Genomic DNA, 16760 nt, shown 5'->3' on the forward strand with positions numbered 1-16760 from the left:
TGTGGTCTCACCAAAATTAAACTAAAACTAAGTTTAGGAAAAATAATAAACTTATTAGCATAGATTTCCAAGTTTTTTTTTTTTGTCTACAATATTAGATTTCTTAATATAAAATCTAAAGTGAAAATATAAGTAAAATCATTTAAGGTTGATAATTTACATGAAAAATAGTTGAGATATTATCCTCTAAACTTCATTGAGCTAAATAAATAAATATATATTATTTAAGGTCTCAACTATAACATTAGATGCTTAATGTGACACGAAAATATTTAGATTTTGTATGAACTTGATAAACTAACTTACGAACTAGAATTAAAGATGACATTTTAAAAGACCAATTGATAGTTTCTATAAAAAAATAAATTCTAAATATTTCATTATAAAAATAACAATGGATTAATATTATTCCATAAAATATTATCGTTATAAATTTGAAACATATATTAAATTGTGTTTTTTGAACCTTTATATATAGTTATATTTTATAATTTTTTTATTTTAAATAAACATACCATACAATAGAAAAGTTGGCACCCCTCATAAAAGTTTCTAGTTCTGCCATTGCCAATAGTGAGAGATAGAGAGACCTCCGATATTAAAAGAGTCGTTGTATTTTTTAGTGCAAATGAAATTTCACTTTCATATATAAAAATGCATAAATGAAGGGTAGTAAAATTGGTACAAATTTTTAATGAAATAACTTGCTTTTGCATTGATTGAAAACTTCTTTCCTAATATAAGAAGTTCCCAACTTCAACAGTCATACCTGATAATTCTGCTTGTTACAGTTTTCAACACAAAAGCGTGAAGCGAAGCATTTCTTATGTCAACATCAAAACTACTCTCCTGAAAGCTCGAGAAAAAATTTTCACGATATCAAAGTGGCTATAAATTAAAATTGCATCTCACAGTCTGGCACAAAAGAAAGCTTCCTATAGAGCACCATGCAAAATAAAAATAAACAACTTATCAATCGATCAACAGATGAGATGGGTTCCACGCAGGAGATGGGTCTGTCGAGAGATCAATAAACGAAGATGGGTTCAGAGGGGAGAGGGGTTTTGGACGATGGTATGGAGGGAGAAAACGATGGGTTTAATAGGTTTTCTTGAAGGGGAAGAAGATGGGTTCGAATCGAAGAGGAGAGGAGAAGAAGGGCTTCTAAAGGTAAGCTGGGTTGGAATCGAAGAGGAGAGGAGAAGAAGAAATTTGAGGGAGAAGCGAAGAATTGATTCGAGGGGAGAAGAATGGATATGGGGGAGGAAGAGGAAAGAGGGAAAAGAGAGGGGTTTACCTGCATGCAATTCCAATATAATTTCTTTAAGTCGTATATGTGTTTATACATCACTGGGTATTATAAAAAGAAACCTTTCACCTAACCGGCTTTAAGGTTTTCCAAAGGGAAATAGAACAATAACGACATTTTTATTGTAAAATAACATTGTTGTAAAATAAATTGTATGACCACTTTGAGCTAGCCATCAAATGCATAATGCATAGTGCTAGCATAGTGAGAAAGCCGTCAAATGCATAGTGCTAGTCGTCAAAAGCATAGTCCCCTTTGTACTCCTATATATATCGTTGAATCCTTTAAGAAATTCATAAGTTTCATAACCTCTCTGAGCTCTATCTCTTTCTCTCTCATTTCGAAAGTTTTATAACACGTTATCAGTACGAAAGTTCTGACGATTTTGAAGGTAGTAGTTCTCTACTTCAAGTAAGTTTTTCAATATATTTTTGTAGTTTTCAAAATGAATATGAAATGTTAAAGATACTTATGTTCCTAATTTATATATGTAGAAAATGTCAAATCTTACAAAATTGGAATTCGTTGCTCTTGACATTTCTAGAAAAAATTATTTATCTTGGATCCTTGATGCTGAGATCCATCTGGATGTGATGAACCTGGGAGATACAATTAAAGAAGGAAATCAAGGGTCCCTGCAGGACCGTGCTAAGGCAATGATTTTCCTTCGGCACCATCTTCATGAAGAATTAAAAACTGAGTATTTAACGGTGAAAGATCCACTTATTTTGTGGAATGATTTAAGGGAGAGATATGAACACTAGAAAACTGTAATCCTCCCAAAAGCTTGTCATGATTGGATGTACCTGAGGTTGCAAGACTTCAAGAGTGTTAGTGAGTATAACTCTGCACTCTTTAAAATTAGCTCGCTATTGAAATTATGTGGTGAAAAAGTCATTGATGATGACTTATTAGAGAAGACATATACTACTTTTCATGTCTCAAATGTGCTCCTGCAGCAGTAGTATCGAGAGCAAAAGTTAAAAAATATTCTGAACTTATATCTTGTCTTCTATTAGCTGAGCAAAATAATGAGCTTTTGTTAAGAAGTCACCAGTCACGTCCTACTGGTTCTATATCATTCCCTGAAATGAATGGTACTAGATTTACATCATTCCCAGAAGCGAATGGTGCATCTTTTCAAAGAAAAAGAGGGCGTGAACATGGTAAGAAAAACTATAGAAGTGTAGGTCCTAGAAGTGACCACACTAAAAGGGATAATAATAGATATACACCATACCACCAGAAGTGGTTCAACTCAGAGAAGGGCAAAGGTCCTCAAAACAAATTTTTAAAGAAAGATGAAGATGGATGCCATAGATGTGGTATGACTGGACATTGGGCTCGTACCTGTCGTACAGCTAAGCACTTAGTTGACTTATACCAATCTTCTATAAAAGAAAAAACAAAGAAATTTGAAACAAATTTTGCTGAACCATCATATGCTTTAGATTCTATAGATGGAGAAGATATTACAAGCCTTGATGTTTCTGATTTCTTTGAGGATTCTAGTGATAGAGTTGATCATGTAAGTGTTCCTTTTTAATTAATGTATTTCCTTTATATTATTATAAAATATTTTTATATTCTGCAATGTTTTGTAGTAATGAAAGTTTTATATATTTTGTAAAATCATGAGTCTTATTGATGAACTTTCTATCTCTGAGATGAATAATAGAGATGTATGTCTGGCTGACAGTGCAACAACTAACACAATTCTTAAGGATAAAAAATATTATCAAAATCTAACATTGAGTAAAACCTATATTCATACCATTTCTGGTTCATTGAATCTAATTGAAGGCTCCGGAAGAGCTTATATTGTGGCCTAATGGTACCAAATTTTGTATTGATGATGCTCTATTTTCTTCACAATCCAGAAGAAATTTATTAAGTTTTAAAGATATACGTCGTAATGGCTGTCATATTGAAACCATTAACGAAGACAAGAAAGAGCATCTTCTCATTACTAAAATAATTTCGAGCCAGAAGCTCGTATTAGAAAAACTGTCTGCCCTCTCATCTGGATTGTATTATACAGAAATGAGAACAATTGAATCACATGTTGTAATGCACCAGAAGTGCATTGATCCCAAAATATTTATGACTTAGCATGATCGCCTTGGACATCCGGGATCAATAATGATGAGACGAATAATTGATAATTCGTATGGGCATCCCCTAAAGAATCAGAAGATTATCTTACCCAATGAATAACCATGCTCTGCATGTTCTCAAGGTAAATTGATTATCAAACCATCTATCTCAAATGTTGTTTTTGAATCTCCATCTTTTTTACAAAGGATTCATGGGGATATATGTGGGCCTGTTCAACCATCAAGTGGACCGTTCAGATATTTTATGGTTTTAATTGATGCATCAAGTCGATGGTCACATGTTTGTCTACTTTCCACTAGAAATGTTGCATTTGCTAAACTTCTTGCACAAATAATTAAGCTACGAGCACAATTCCCTGACTATCCAATTAAAACTATTCGATTGGATAACGCAGGAGAATTTACATCTCAAGCTTTTGATAATTATTGCATGTCAATAGGAATAGATGTTGAACATCCAGTTGCCCACACACACACTCAAAATGGTTTAGCTGAATCATTAATTAAAAGGCTTCAACTAATCGCTAGACCTTTACTCATGAAATCAAATCTTCCTATTTCTGCTTGGGGACATGCTATAATTCATGCAGCATCATTAATTCGAGTTAGGCCATCAGCATATCACAAATATTCACCATTACAGCTTGCATTTGGTCAGCAACCAAATATTTCTCATCTTCGTATTTTTGGATGTACTGTATATGTTCCAATTGCACATTCACAACGTACAAAGATGGGCCCTCAACGTAGACTTGGGATATATGTTGGGTTTGATTCTCCATCTATTATCATATACCTTGAGCCTCTTATAAGGGATATGTTTAAGGCACGTTTTGAGGATTGTCATTTTGACGAATCCATTTTTCCAACATTGGGTAATGAGAAGTCGGTGCCTGAAGCACGACAGGAAATTACTTGGGAAAATAAAACTCTTTCTCAATTTGATCCTCGTACAAAAGAATACAATCTAGAGGTTCAAAAGATTATTCATTTGTAAAGTGTTGCAAACCAATTACCAGATGTATTTATTGACACTAAAAGTGTGGTAAAATCATATATTCCTGCTGTTAATGTTCCAACAAGGATTCCAGTCCCTGAAGGACAAGTTGCCAAAACAGCAATAGGCGAGTCTAAGATACGCCTGAAGTGTGGACGACCTATTGGTGCTAAGGACAAAATTCCTCGGAAGAGAAAAATACAAAATGAATTTGGTACTCCTGAAGAGTCCATACCAATACAGGCCATAAGAGTAATTGATGCTCCTGAAGAGAGTAAATCTCTTGAGAAAGAACCTCCTGAAGAGGTATTTCATGAAATGTCTTCCTTTGAAGAGGGACAGGTACCTGAAAATAACGAGATCTCGATACATTTCATGAGTACAGGAGAAATTTTAAATAGAAATAAAACTGTTGTCGACAACATATTTTCATATAAAATGGCTCTTGACATTACCAGAAGTAATGAAGAAATTGAGCCAAGAACTGTCGAAAAATGTCGACGTAGAAATGATTGGCCAAAATGGAAATCAGCTATTGAAGCTGAATTAAACTCGCTAGTAAAGCGAGAGGTCTTTGGACCAATTGTACAAACACCAAAGGGTGTAATGCCTGTTGGATATAAATGGATATTTATATGTAAGCGTAGTGAAAGCAATGAAATTGTGCGATATAAAGCACGACTTGCTGCACAAGGTCTCCTGTAGAAACCGGGGATTGATTATGAGGAAACATACTCTCCTGTTATGGATGCAATCACATTCAGATATTTGATCAGTTTGGCAGTTATAAAAAGATTGGATTTGCAGTTGATGGATGTAGTCACTGCATATTTATATGGATCATTAGATCATGACATATATATGAAAATCCCTGAAGGATATAAAATGCCTGAACCTTCTAATCTGAGTACATCCAGAAGTATGTATTCTATTAAACTTCAAAGATCTTTATATGGATTAAAGCAATCCGGACGCATGTGGTATAAATGCCTTAGCGAATATCTATTGAAAGAAGGATTTGAGAATAATCCAATATGCCCATGTGTGTTTATTAAGAAATCAGACTCCGGATTTATTATTATTGCGGTTTATGTTGATGATCTAAATTTTGTTGAAACTCCTGAAAAGATCAGAAGAACCGCTACATATTTAAAGAATGAATTTGAAATGAAGGATCTTGGCAAAACGAAATTTGTCTCGGCCTGCAGCTCGAGCATTTGCCAAATAGAATTCTCATTCATCAGTCAAATTATACAGAGAAAGTCTTGAAACACTTTTACATGGACAAAGCTCATCCCCTGAGTACTCCAATGGTTGTTCGATCACTTGATGTGCAGAAGGATCCATTTCGTCCTTATGAAGACAATGAAGAAATTCTTGGTCCTGAAATACCTTATCTCAGTGCAATTGGAGCCCTGATGTATATTGCAAATTGCACTCGGCCTGATATTGCATTTTCAGTTAATTTACTTGCAAGATATAGTTCCGCACCAACTCGAAGACATTGGAATGACATTAAACATATCCTTTGATACCTTCGAGGTACTGTTGATATGGGATTATTTTATCAACATGGTTCAAGTCCACAATTAGTTGGATATGCAGATGCAGGTTATCTTTCAGATCCACACAGAGGTAGATCTCAAACTAGATATGTATTTACTTATGGAAATTCTGTTATATCATGGAGATCTGTCAAACAAATACTATCTGCTACCTCTTCAAATCACTCAGAAATCATTGCAATTCATGAAGTAAGTCGAGAATGCATTTGGCTAAGATCCATGATCTAACATATTCAAGAAAACTGTGGTCTTCCAGTGATTAATGATAGTCCAACAACTTTATACGAAGATAATACTGCTTGTATTACTCAAATTAGAGGAGGATATATCAAAGGTGATAGAACCAAACATATTTCACCTAAATTCTTTTATACTCACGAACTTCAAGAGAAAGGTAAAATTAAAGTCAATCAGATACAATCATGTGATAATCTGGCAGATTTATTCACAAAAGCATTACCAACTACAACATTTAAGAAGATTGTGCAGAATATTGGAATGCGGAGACTTGAAGACTTATGCTGATTGTACTCTTTTTCCTTCGCTAAGGTTTTATCCCACTGGGTTTTCCTTTGCAAGGTTTTAATGAGGCAATATTAAAAGCATTTTACGGTACACATGAATATTGTACTCTTTTTCCTTCGCCATTGGTTTTTTTCCCACAGGGTTTTTCCTTGGCAAGGTTTTAACGAGGCATATTCTTTATATGTGGTCATCCAAAGGGGGAGTATTGTAAAATAACATTGTTGTAAAATAAATTGTATGACCACCTTGAGCTAGCCGTCAAATGTATAGTGCATAGTACTAGCATAGTAAGCTAGCCGTCAAATGCATAGTGCATAGTGCTAGCATAGTAAGCTAGCCATCAAATGCATAGTGCATAGTGCTAGCATAGTGAGCTAGCCGTCAAATGCATAGTGCTAGTTGTCAAAAGCATAATCCCCTTTGTACTCCTATATATATCATTGAATCATTTAAGAAATTCATAAGTTTCATAACCTCTCTGAGCTCTATCTCTTTCTCTCTCATTTTGAAACTTTTATAACAATTTTTCCTTTATAAGATAGCTTTTTGAGTACTCTTTTTTTGTTTTCTGTTTGTTTTCTTTTATTTTGCCATTTTACTCCCATCTACAGTTATTTTATATATTTTTGTTTGAAGAGCACAGTTATTTTATATGATTGATAACTGAGTGAGACAAGTATTCTTTATATCACATTTTATACATTTACGGTCCTCCCTCGAGTTAATCAAATGGGTGTTTCAGGGCCAAAATGGAATTCTTTCTCAATATGGGATACATATATCTCTATTGGAATTAAGAGTGTGCATATAAGTCAAAAATGTAGATATCCGGATGATTAGGTCGAGTAATTGACCCTCTTCTCTAAAGGAAAATACTCAAGCTATAAAGAGATTATATAAAAGTAATTACACAAACTGATGTAGTTTGATGTGGTTCGTTAAATTATAAAATTATTTTTATTGTAAAATAAATCTAATAGATTAGATGAAACTACATAAGTTTGTAGAATTTCTTGTGTAATTCCTTTGTGGATGTAATAATACTCCCTTTCTAAAAGGTGGATAATTGGATTTGATATCTACCCTATACTCAAATGCGTAGTGAATCCCGTTAACAGATAGCAGTTGATCCCTGCCATCCGATTTATATATATATATATATTTTTTAAAAATAGGTAAAAGTAAAAAAAACATACATATATATATTTCAATTTGAAATAAAACAAAATATAAAATGAAAAGGGAGGGCCACCAAAATATATGTCAAGGATCGTATGGAGTAATTGACAGATATGATGAGCATGTTATTTGAAAATCAAATCCAAATGGCTAAAAGGGAGGGCCACCAAGAACTAGATCTCAAGGTCCAGGACTCTAGAAGATCATTCACAAGGGGAGTACAGCTAGACTTCCCACATTTTGAAAGGGACAACCCAGTAAGTTTGGTGTTTAAAGCAAACTAACACATGAGTTTCACCAAACTCAATCAATGCGATATATATTAATGGCATCATACCACGTGTAAGGAGAAGCACTTATATGGTATTAGGATGCTTGGGAGAGTGACCATTTCAACAACTAGGAAACTTTCATCCAAGCTCTATAAATCAGATTTGGTCCCACTACATACAACGATCCCATGGAAGTCTTGACAAGGTTAATTTGAAACAAACATCCTCAGTAGCGACTTACAAAGTCCAGTTTGAAGCTCTCTTGATGTACACAAACTTAGCTGCTTCCTCAGTGGATTGAAAGATGAAATCCGCCTACCAATTAGAATGTTAAACCTAGTAAGTTTGAATGTGGCCTTTGGGTTGGCCAAAATCCAAGAAGAATACCTAACCAATAATAGAAAATGGTGGAAATCCATGGGAGATAAAGTAGCCTTACCTGCAACAGGAACTTCATCACATGGGGGGCTCTTCCAGCGATGGGGGAAATAAAGAGCATAAGCCCTTTGTGCCTGCAAGGAAGATAACTTCAACTCAAATGGATGAAAAATAGGAGAAAATGCCTATGCTACCATTGTGATGAAAAGTGAAACCAACTCACATATGCAAAACTCCCAATATTTACCAAATACAAGGTGTGATGGATCAGGTGAAAGAAAAAAATAGAGGTAAGTAGTGAAATCTAGAATAATGAAGATGGGTTGATAGGAGAACCTAAGAAAGGTGAACCTTAAGAGTTCTTCTAGGTACAATCCCCCTTCACCTAGACCCCACGCACAACCTAAGTTCACTGTCTGAATTGCCCATGCACAAATTGAGTTCATTGACTGAAATGCCCATGCTCTGCACAATGATGAAAACACCCTTGACTTCAATTTTACCCAGACCCTATTGCCATGAAATTTACCCAGCAACCTGCACTCCACCTCCTGCCTTTTCTTTGTGCATTTTTGTCCTTCATCTGCATAGTTCTCCCACCACTGTTGGCATGTGCAGCTCCACCACTGTCGACCTATCCCAAAGCTTCAGATTTGCTACAAACTAGCATCCAGCCAGCTCGTACCACGCACCACAACTCTGCCACCAACTAGGTACCATCATTGCTCTAATCTCATTTGTAGATGGTGATTACATGTGGTGCATTATAAAAAAATATTTGTATGCCTGTGCATTATCATTGCTATGATAAAAAAAAATTAAAAAAAAGAAAAAGAAAAAGGACCTTTTGATGTGTGTATTATCATTGTGTGATGACTCGCTTTTACGTGTATTTTCACTGAAGGGTTGTTTTTTAATTTAATTAATATATGGGTTTATTTATTTTAAATTATTGTATTTTTATTTAGTTTTTAATTTATTTGATGTTGTGTTTATTTATTTAGTCGTTTTATGGTTTTTAATATCGTTTTCGGCGTACCTATTTTGGTTTCCAGAGTGAGGATTGGATCTCATTTCTTTTCCCTTATCTTTTCTTTTTCTTTTCTTTTTTCCTTTTTCTTTTTCCTTTTCCTTCTTTTTCTTTCTTTTTCTTTCTTTTCTTCTTCTTTCTTCTCATTTCTCTCCCGCATATGCCGAACAGCTTCTCTTTCTCCTTCCTGTCGCTGCCCCTTTGATTGCCCAGTTCTCTGCCGTCCGGCCACCGTGTAGTGCACCACCACCACCATTCTCTTCCCCTCCCACCAGAGATCATCCCCACCAATGTTCAGAGTCGTTAGCCGCCACGAGCCCCTGTTTTTCTCCCCTATCGCCGGTTGCTTTCACAGCCCAGAACTGCCGCTCGCCGGCGGTGTGGCCTACACCACCACCCAATTTTCTTCCCCTCTGACTGGTGAATATCCCCACAAAGTTTCACCTCCATCCGAGCCACCGTTAGCCACCACGAGCTCTTCCAAGCCATACTGTTTTTCACAGATTCCGGCACCGTCGCACCACCTCTGACCACCATCTCTTCACAGCTTCTTCCCCTACCTCTTGCCGACCTAAACCACTCATTTTCGGCCTTGATCTGTTGCCGGAGCAGCTCCCACTAGCTCAACTCCGTTCAGCCCCTTTTTGGCCTTCAACCGCCGTTTCCACCGCCACCCACGGCCAAAACTCGTTTCCTTTAACTTCATAAATATCTCAAGATCATTCCCTATCAATTTTGTGCCTTGGTTTGTCCCCGTTCGAAAGTGGGTAATTTATTACCCACGTCCACAATGTAAATTACACTGTTACGTTATTTTTCTTCCGCCATTTGCAACATCGCGAGCTTTCAAAAAATACCATATAGCGCCATAAGTATTTTCTAAACTCTACTTGTTGATTTAAATATATTTTACTCATACAATAAATATTTGCTGTTGGTTGGCTGATTCCGAACTCAGTCTAAGGAGTTCGGGGGTCGAATGGTTTGAGGACGGAGTGCTTAGTTTTTGTTGTTTGTGATTGCTTGATTATTTGTGCCATGAGGCGTGTATTGCATATTGTATACATGTGCATTTTATTTTAAGTGAGAAAATCATGTTTTGTTAGCGTAAATGGTTTTCGGATGCGTGTGTCTCACGAGCCCAAACCAAGACGGGTTATTATCTCGGTGGAGCTTCTCTAGTCATTCGGGAGTGGATAATAATGAGTGACGTCCTCTGAGTTGTCGCAGGGCAACGACCAGATCGCACGATATGGTAACACTGTCTTGTCGACTCCGTGGTCCCTAGAGTGGCGGGGATTAGAGGATAGCCTGGCCAGGTACACGCTGGGCGCAAGTCTGGTCATTGCTCATTTAGGTGTCACATGCGTAGTCGTTACCTGCGGTGTGGCATAGAGCCAGGGTGTGCGGATGATCCCTAGGGGAGATCATTATGCATGCATAATTGGTTTGTTTTTATGGTTTACGGATGCGGGTCATTTTCTGTGAAAATGGCGAGGCTTGGTTTTGAGGCTTTTGATCCATTTTCTGGGAAAATGGTGGTTTGAGCCATTATCTGGGATAATGGCGAGACTTGGTTTTAAGCGTTATGTTTTTGGGCCAAATGGATTTTTGGCTTGCGTGGAAAAAATGGTTTTACGGGACATGTGCATTGGTTTTTCTTTCATGCATATTGTTTGAGTTTTATATTTTTTTATTTAGTGGTGTTTGGATTTTACTTACCTGCGATACCATTTTTGGTTTTGTAGATTTTGGTGCAGAGTTCGAGGAAGAGGAGGAGACTGAGCCCGAGGATGCAGCTCCGCCGGAGTGCTGAGTTAAAGTCTATGCTTTGTTTTCGGCTTTGAAAATATATTTGTATTTTGTAATATTTTATTATGTATGTTTTAAACTATTTTGTATTAAATTAAGAAAAATTCTGATACTTAGTTATTAACTTTACTATCCGTTGCGTGTTTCTCGTGCACATTCGTTGCTTACACACACACTTGGCACACATCGATAGGGTGGTGACCCGTGATGTCATCATCCGGACGTCTCGATTTTTTCCTGTCCATGTGTGGGGATTTGGGGGCGTCACAGGTGGTATCAGAGCGGTTTGGCTATGGGTAAAACCACATGTCCCGTAGGTAGTAACAGAATGGTTTTAAAGTTGTGTTTTTAAAAAAAAAATTATGTTAAGTAAAGTTGTTATTTGATATGTTTTATTTGTTTTATTTCTTTCAACTTGTTTGCTTGTTTTTTTTATTTTATTTATTTAGTTATATTATTGCATGCTAGTTTCTTTTATTTCTTGCTATGTGGTGTTGGTTTTTAGTTTTATGTTGGTTTTATCTGTTTTCTTAAAGGGGGTCAAAGGTTGTATTGTGGCAGGAAAAATGGTGAGACCAAGGAAGTCTACTTAGGAGCCACGAGACGATACATCGAGAGATGACTCCATAGCCCAAGCAATACGACAGATGACGAAGTTCATGCAGCAGAATTTTAGGCCACAGCAGGCAGGGTCTTGGCCACAATAAGGAAGACCTTGGCCACAACAAGGGGGTCCCTGGCCACAAAAAGGGGGTCCCTGGCCATAACAAGAAGGGCCTTGTCCACAACAAGGAGGGCTTTGGCCACAACCAGGAGGTCCTTGGCCATATCAGGGAGGGCTTAGTGGCATGGTGCAAGCTGGATGCACTTATGAGCGCTCTCTGGTGCATAGAACTCCACACTTCACTGGAGAAAAGGATCCACTTCAAGCTGGAAAGTGGATCAAAGACTTGGAAAGAACTTTTGAGGTGTGTGGTTGCATCGAAGCGCAACAAGTACTCTACGCCAGCTATCTATTGCAAAGCACAGCTTCTGATTGGTAGGATACGAAGAGGGTAATGCTGGAATCAGAATTAGGATCTTTCGCCGCTATGACCTGGCAGCGCTTCAAGAAAGAGTTTAATGATCGCTTCTTTTCCGCTTCTGTAAGGAAGCAAAAGGCAAGAGAGTTCTCAAGTTTGGTCCAAGGGAGCATGACGGTGGAACAGTACGCTCGAAGATTTATAGAACTTGGGTGATTTGCTCCCCACCTCATCGCCATAGAGGAAATGCAAGCTGAGCTTTTCCAAGAGGGACTACCCCCTGATATACGTCGTATGGTGGTTAGTCACCGGATATCCACTTTTCAGGACTTAGTGGATGTGGCCACCCTTGTGGAGCGAGAGAATAATCTGAGTATGGGCTCCCCTCCGGGACATAAGAGGCGGAGTTTTTCTGGTGAAGGAAACAGCTCGGGTTCATCTTAGAAATTTGTTCAGCGGACCGAAACTCGACCACAAGCATCCTCAAGTGTTCGCATGGGAGGACGTGTGCCTGTTTGTGGAGTTCGTAATAGAGCCCATGTGGGTGAGTGCCTTTCTGGTGGGGCTCGATGCTATAATTGTGGCCAGCAGGGTCACTTTGCCCGTGAGTGTCCAAGGCTAGTTCAAGGAAGCCGTGGAGGTAGATGCGGTGGAAGAACAAATTCAAGACAAGCATTGCAAGCCCGGGTTTATGCTGTCACACCCGGAGATGTGAATGATGAGGCGCCAACGACCCATGATGCTAGAGTAATTACAGGTATGGATTTAATTTAATTTAATGTTGGATTTGATTTTTGGTGTGCTTTGATTTCTTTGTGTATTTGGATTTCATGGGTTTATGTGTTTGGTTCAGGGAGAGTCCGTTTATATGAGTTTTATGCTTATACTTTGCTTGATTCAGGTGCTTCATAGTCATTTGTATCTTCCACGTTTGCGCGAATGTGTAATTTAGTCACGGAACCTTTGCCGAAGTCATTGGTAGTGGCTCTACCCAATGGTGAAATGGTGTGGTGTTCCAAGATTGCTTTGGGATGCCCATTAAATTTTGATGGAAGGTTCTTGGATGCTGATTTGGTAGTGTTTAAGCTGTTGGGTTTTGATATCATCCTTAGGATGGATTGGCTATACCGATATTCTATGAGTATTAATTGCAGAAGTCAGATAATTAGCTTTCAGCTTCCAGATGGTGATTGTCTAGAATTTATGGGAAGTAAGTTAAAAGAAAAGCCAGTAATTATATCGGCAATTCAAGCAAGAATAGAGATTGCATGGGGAGCGAATGCATTCTTAGTCCAAATGGTGTCCACGCCGTCTGAGAAGAAATCTTTGGTAGATATTCCAGTTGTGGAAGAATTCCCCGATGTGTTTATGGATGACTTGCTTGGGCTACACCCCGTTCGAGAAATAGAGTTTGTTATAGACTTGGAACCTGGAGCAGCTCCTGTATATAAAACTCCTTACCGCATGGCACCGACTGAATTAAAAGAGTTGAAGACTCAGTTGCAAGAGCTAGTAGATAAGGGGTTCATTCAACCAAGTACTTCGCCGTGGGGTGCTCCAATTCTGTTTGTTAAAAAGAAAGATGGAACCATCTGTATGTGCATTGATTATCGGGAATTAAATAAGGTAACCATCAAGAATAAATATCCTCTCCCACGGATCGGTGATTTATTTGATCAGCTTCAAGGAGCAGCTGTGTTCTCGAAGATAGATTTGAGGTTGGGATACTACCAGTTGAGGATCAGAGACAAGGATGTGCCCAAAACTGCTTTCAGGTTGAGATATGGGCATTATGAATTTAAGGTGATGTCGTTTAGATTAGCTAATGCCCTAACTGCTTTCATGGATTTAATGAATCGAGTATTTCGACCTTATTTGGATTCCTTTGTGGTAGTATTCATTGATGATATTCTGATTTATTCTCAAGATGTTGAAGAGCATGTGTATCATCTTCGTCTGGTTCTTGGGAAATTGAGAGAACACCAGTTGTATGCCAAGCTCAGCAAGTGTGAATTCTGGTTGGAGGAAGTCAGATTTCTTGGGCATGTGATTTTCCGAGAGGGAGTGGCTGTTGATCCTAGTAAGGTGGAAGCCATTTTGACATGGCAGCGTCCGACAACAGTGCGCGAGATCCAGAGTTTCTTGGGACTTGCTGGATATTATCGAAGATTTGTGGAGGGATTTGCTTGCCTATTCGGAATATCACATGCCCAAGATTTGTGGAGGGATAACTCAATTAAGAACTCAATTCTCGAAATTTCCGGTCGGAAGGTATAGATTTATAAACTAAAATTAAACCTTTTGAGAAAATATGTAAATTATTATCCCTATTGAGAAAATCCAACGACGACAATATACTCAAGGAGCGATATTGCAGTAAATAACTAAATCAATATAGATAAATAATTGATCTAAACATAATTAAAGAACCAATCTATTCAATAGAAAAAGCATGACTGAATCTATAAATAGAATAAATTCTATTATTATTCAAAGAAGAAAATATCAATAATGAATTAAGAATGATGAAACAAAATAGTTTTAGTAATTGAAAATCAAATATATAAATTAAAAATATCATCTAATATGCAAATTCATCCTAACCCTACTTGAGAATTTAGTTACCTATAAATATAATAGATAACAAAAATCTCAAGAGAAGAATGAAGTGAACGGCAACCATGAAAGTGATTTTTTTCATCTCTTCAAATCAGCCTCTTGTGCCTCACTCCTCCCATATTTCGTGCTAATGTTATGCTTATATAGATAGGATAGGAAAGAAACCCTTATGTTTTTATAATTCCAACATAACAAAATCGCTTAAATTTTAGGACTAATCTTGGTAGCCACGTACGTGCTTCAGAAGTTTAAATTTGGAAATCCTTATTAGAGACATATTTATAGCCCATTAAGATAGCTTTCTAATGCATTAACAATTGCATCAATCCGATGTGTGGGTAGAAAGTTATGGTTAAAATATTAAAATATGTCCAGGCTATCTCCTAGCAAATTTCGAACTTAGACTTCTTGTAGTTTCCTTTTGTGATTTTTTTCCTTTTTTTTCTTGATCCAAATTGCTCTCAAATCCCATAAAAGTTCTCATTTGAATTCGATTGAACTTTGACTTTCTCTTTTATAAACTCTGAAATTAAATATAAAAAACTGCTTAGGAATATCCCAACGTAAATAGAAACTCAATTCAAGAATATACATTAATTCCTATGATTTCTATTCACATTTTAGCATTTTAATCCAATAATAGGATATTTAGAGTGCACTTTCGCGCACTCATCACACCCCCCAACTTACTCATTGCTAGTCTCTAGTAATTTTCATACCAAAATAACGAAAGAGACCAAAGAAAATCACATGACACAAAGGCCACCAAGTCATACTTTCCAGATTCACATGTCAAGACAATCTTAAGAATTCAATAACCCTATCACAAGCAATCCACCTATCGTAAACTACAGAGTGTGTGTGTTCCAAATTATATCCATCTAACCAGAGGCCCTGACACATGCAACATCAAGAACATCTCAAATGAAAGGTTCAACTCCATAACTCACGGGTATAAAAGTGTTTTGTTTGAAGATTCTCTCTATGGAGTTGACAATAGGTGTATACACACTCTCATGGGTAATTAGGCAATTATGTACAAGCAACAAGCAAACATTAATCTAATGATAGGAATACTAACAAATGGGACTTCCACAACTCTTTCCAAAAGCTTACTTAGCATTAGAACAGTCAACACAAAAGATTGTAACGTGGTTTGGGTTCGGCTTTATATGAAAAAAAAAGGGGGATGAAAAGGATTCAAAAGACTTTCAAGTACATACAAAGGGAATTTTATTAAATATCTCAGTAGACCATACTTCTCACTTGATGTACTTTTCAATTTTTCAGATTATTAAATAATAATGCTTTTCCTTCTTTCTTTTCTCTCTCCTTTTGTTTTCAAAAATTTTATGGACAAACACATACCATTTTGGTATTCTTGTCATTGCTACCCAACCTTTATTTTATTTTTTTTATTTTTTGCCTTTGAAGCTCACTCAATTGAATACTTTGCAACTTATACTCGTCTCTTTTTTTCTTCTTCCTTTTTTATAATTGAAAATGATAAGACAAAAGAAAGAAAATGCAAATTCCACACCTAGTATACACTTGGAAGTAAAAATAGTAGAAAAATTTATGTATAAGCTATACTTCAATGTGGAGATGCATGGATGATATGGGTATATGAAAAAAAAAATTACATGTGTTTATTAGCTAAAAGTTGGCTACTACGAGCCTATGATGGAAATAGTTAGCTTGAAAGGCTTAAACGTTGATCTTAAGTTGACCTTCGTCATATTTTAAATATATTCACCATCTTACCACAAATCATGTAATGATATTCTTAAAAGAAATGCCCAATCCAACAGATAAATGAACGTTTATCATAATTTACTGCATTTATAGGCTCTCAATCCTTTCCAAACTTTCATGAATATTTAAACAAAAGAGTTCTCTATCTACATGTATCAAATTATCATCTTATCACAAAGC

Source organism: Carya illinoinensis, chromosome 4 (assembly GCF_018687715.1).
Source record: "Carya illinoinensis cultivar Pawnee chromosome 4, C.illinoinensisPawnee_v1, whole genome shotgun sequence".
NCBI lineage: Eukaryota > Viridiplantae > Streptophyta > Magnoliopsida > Fagales > Juglandaceae > Carya > Carya illinoinensis.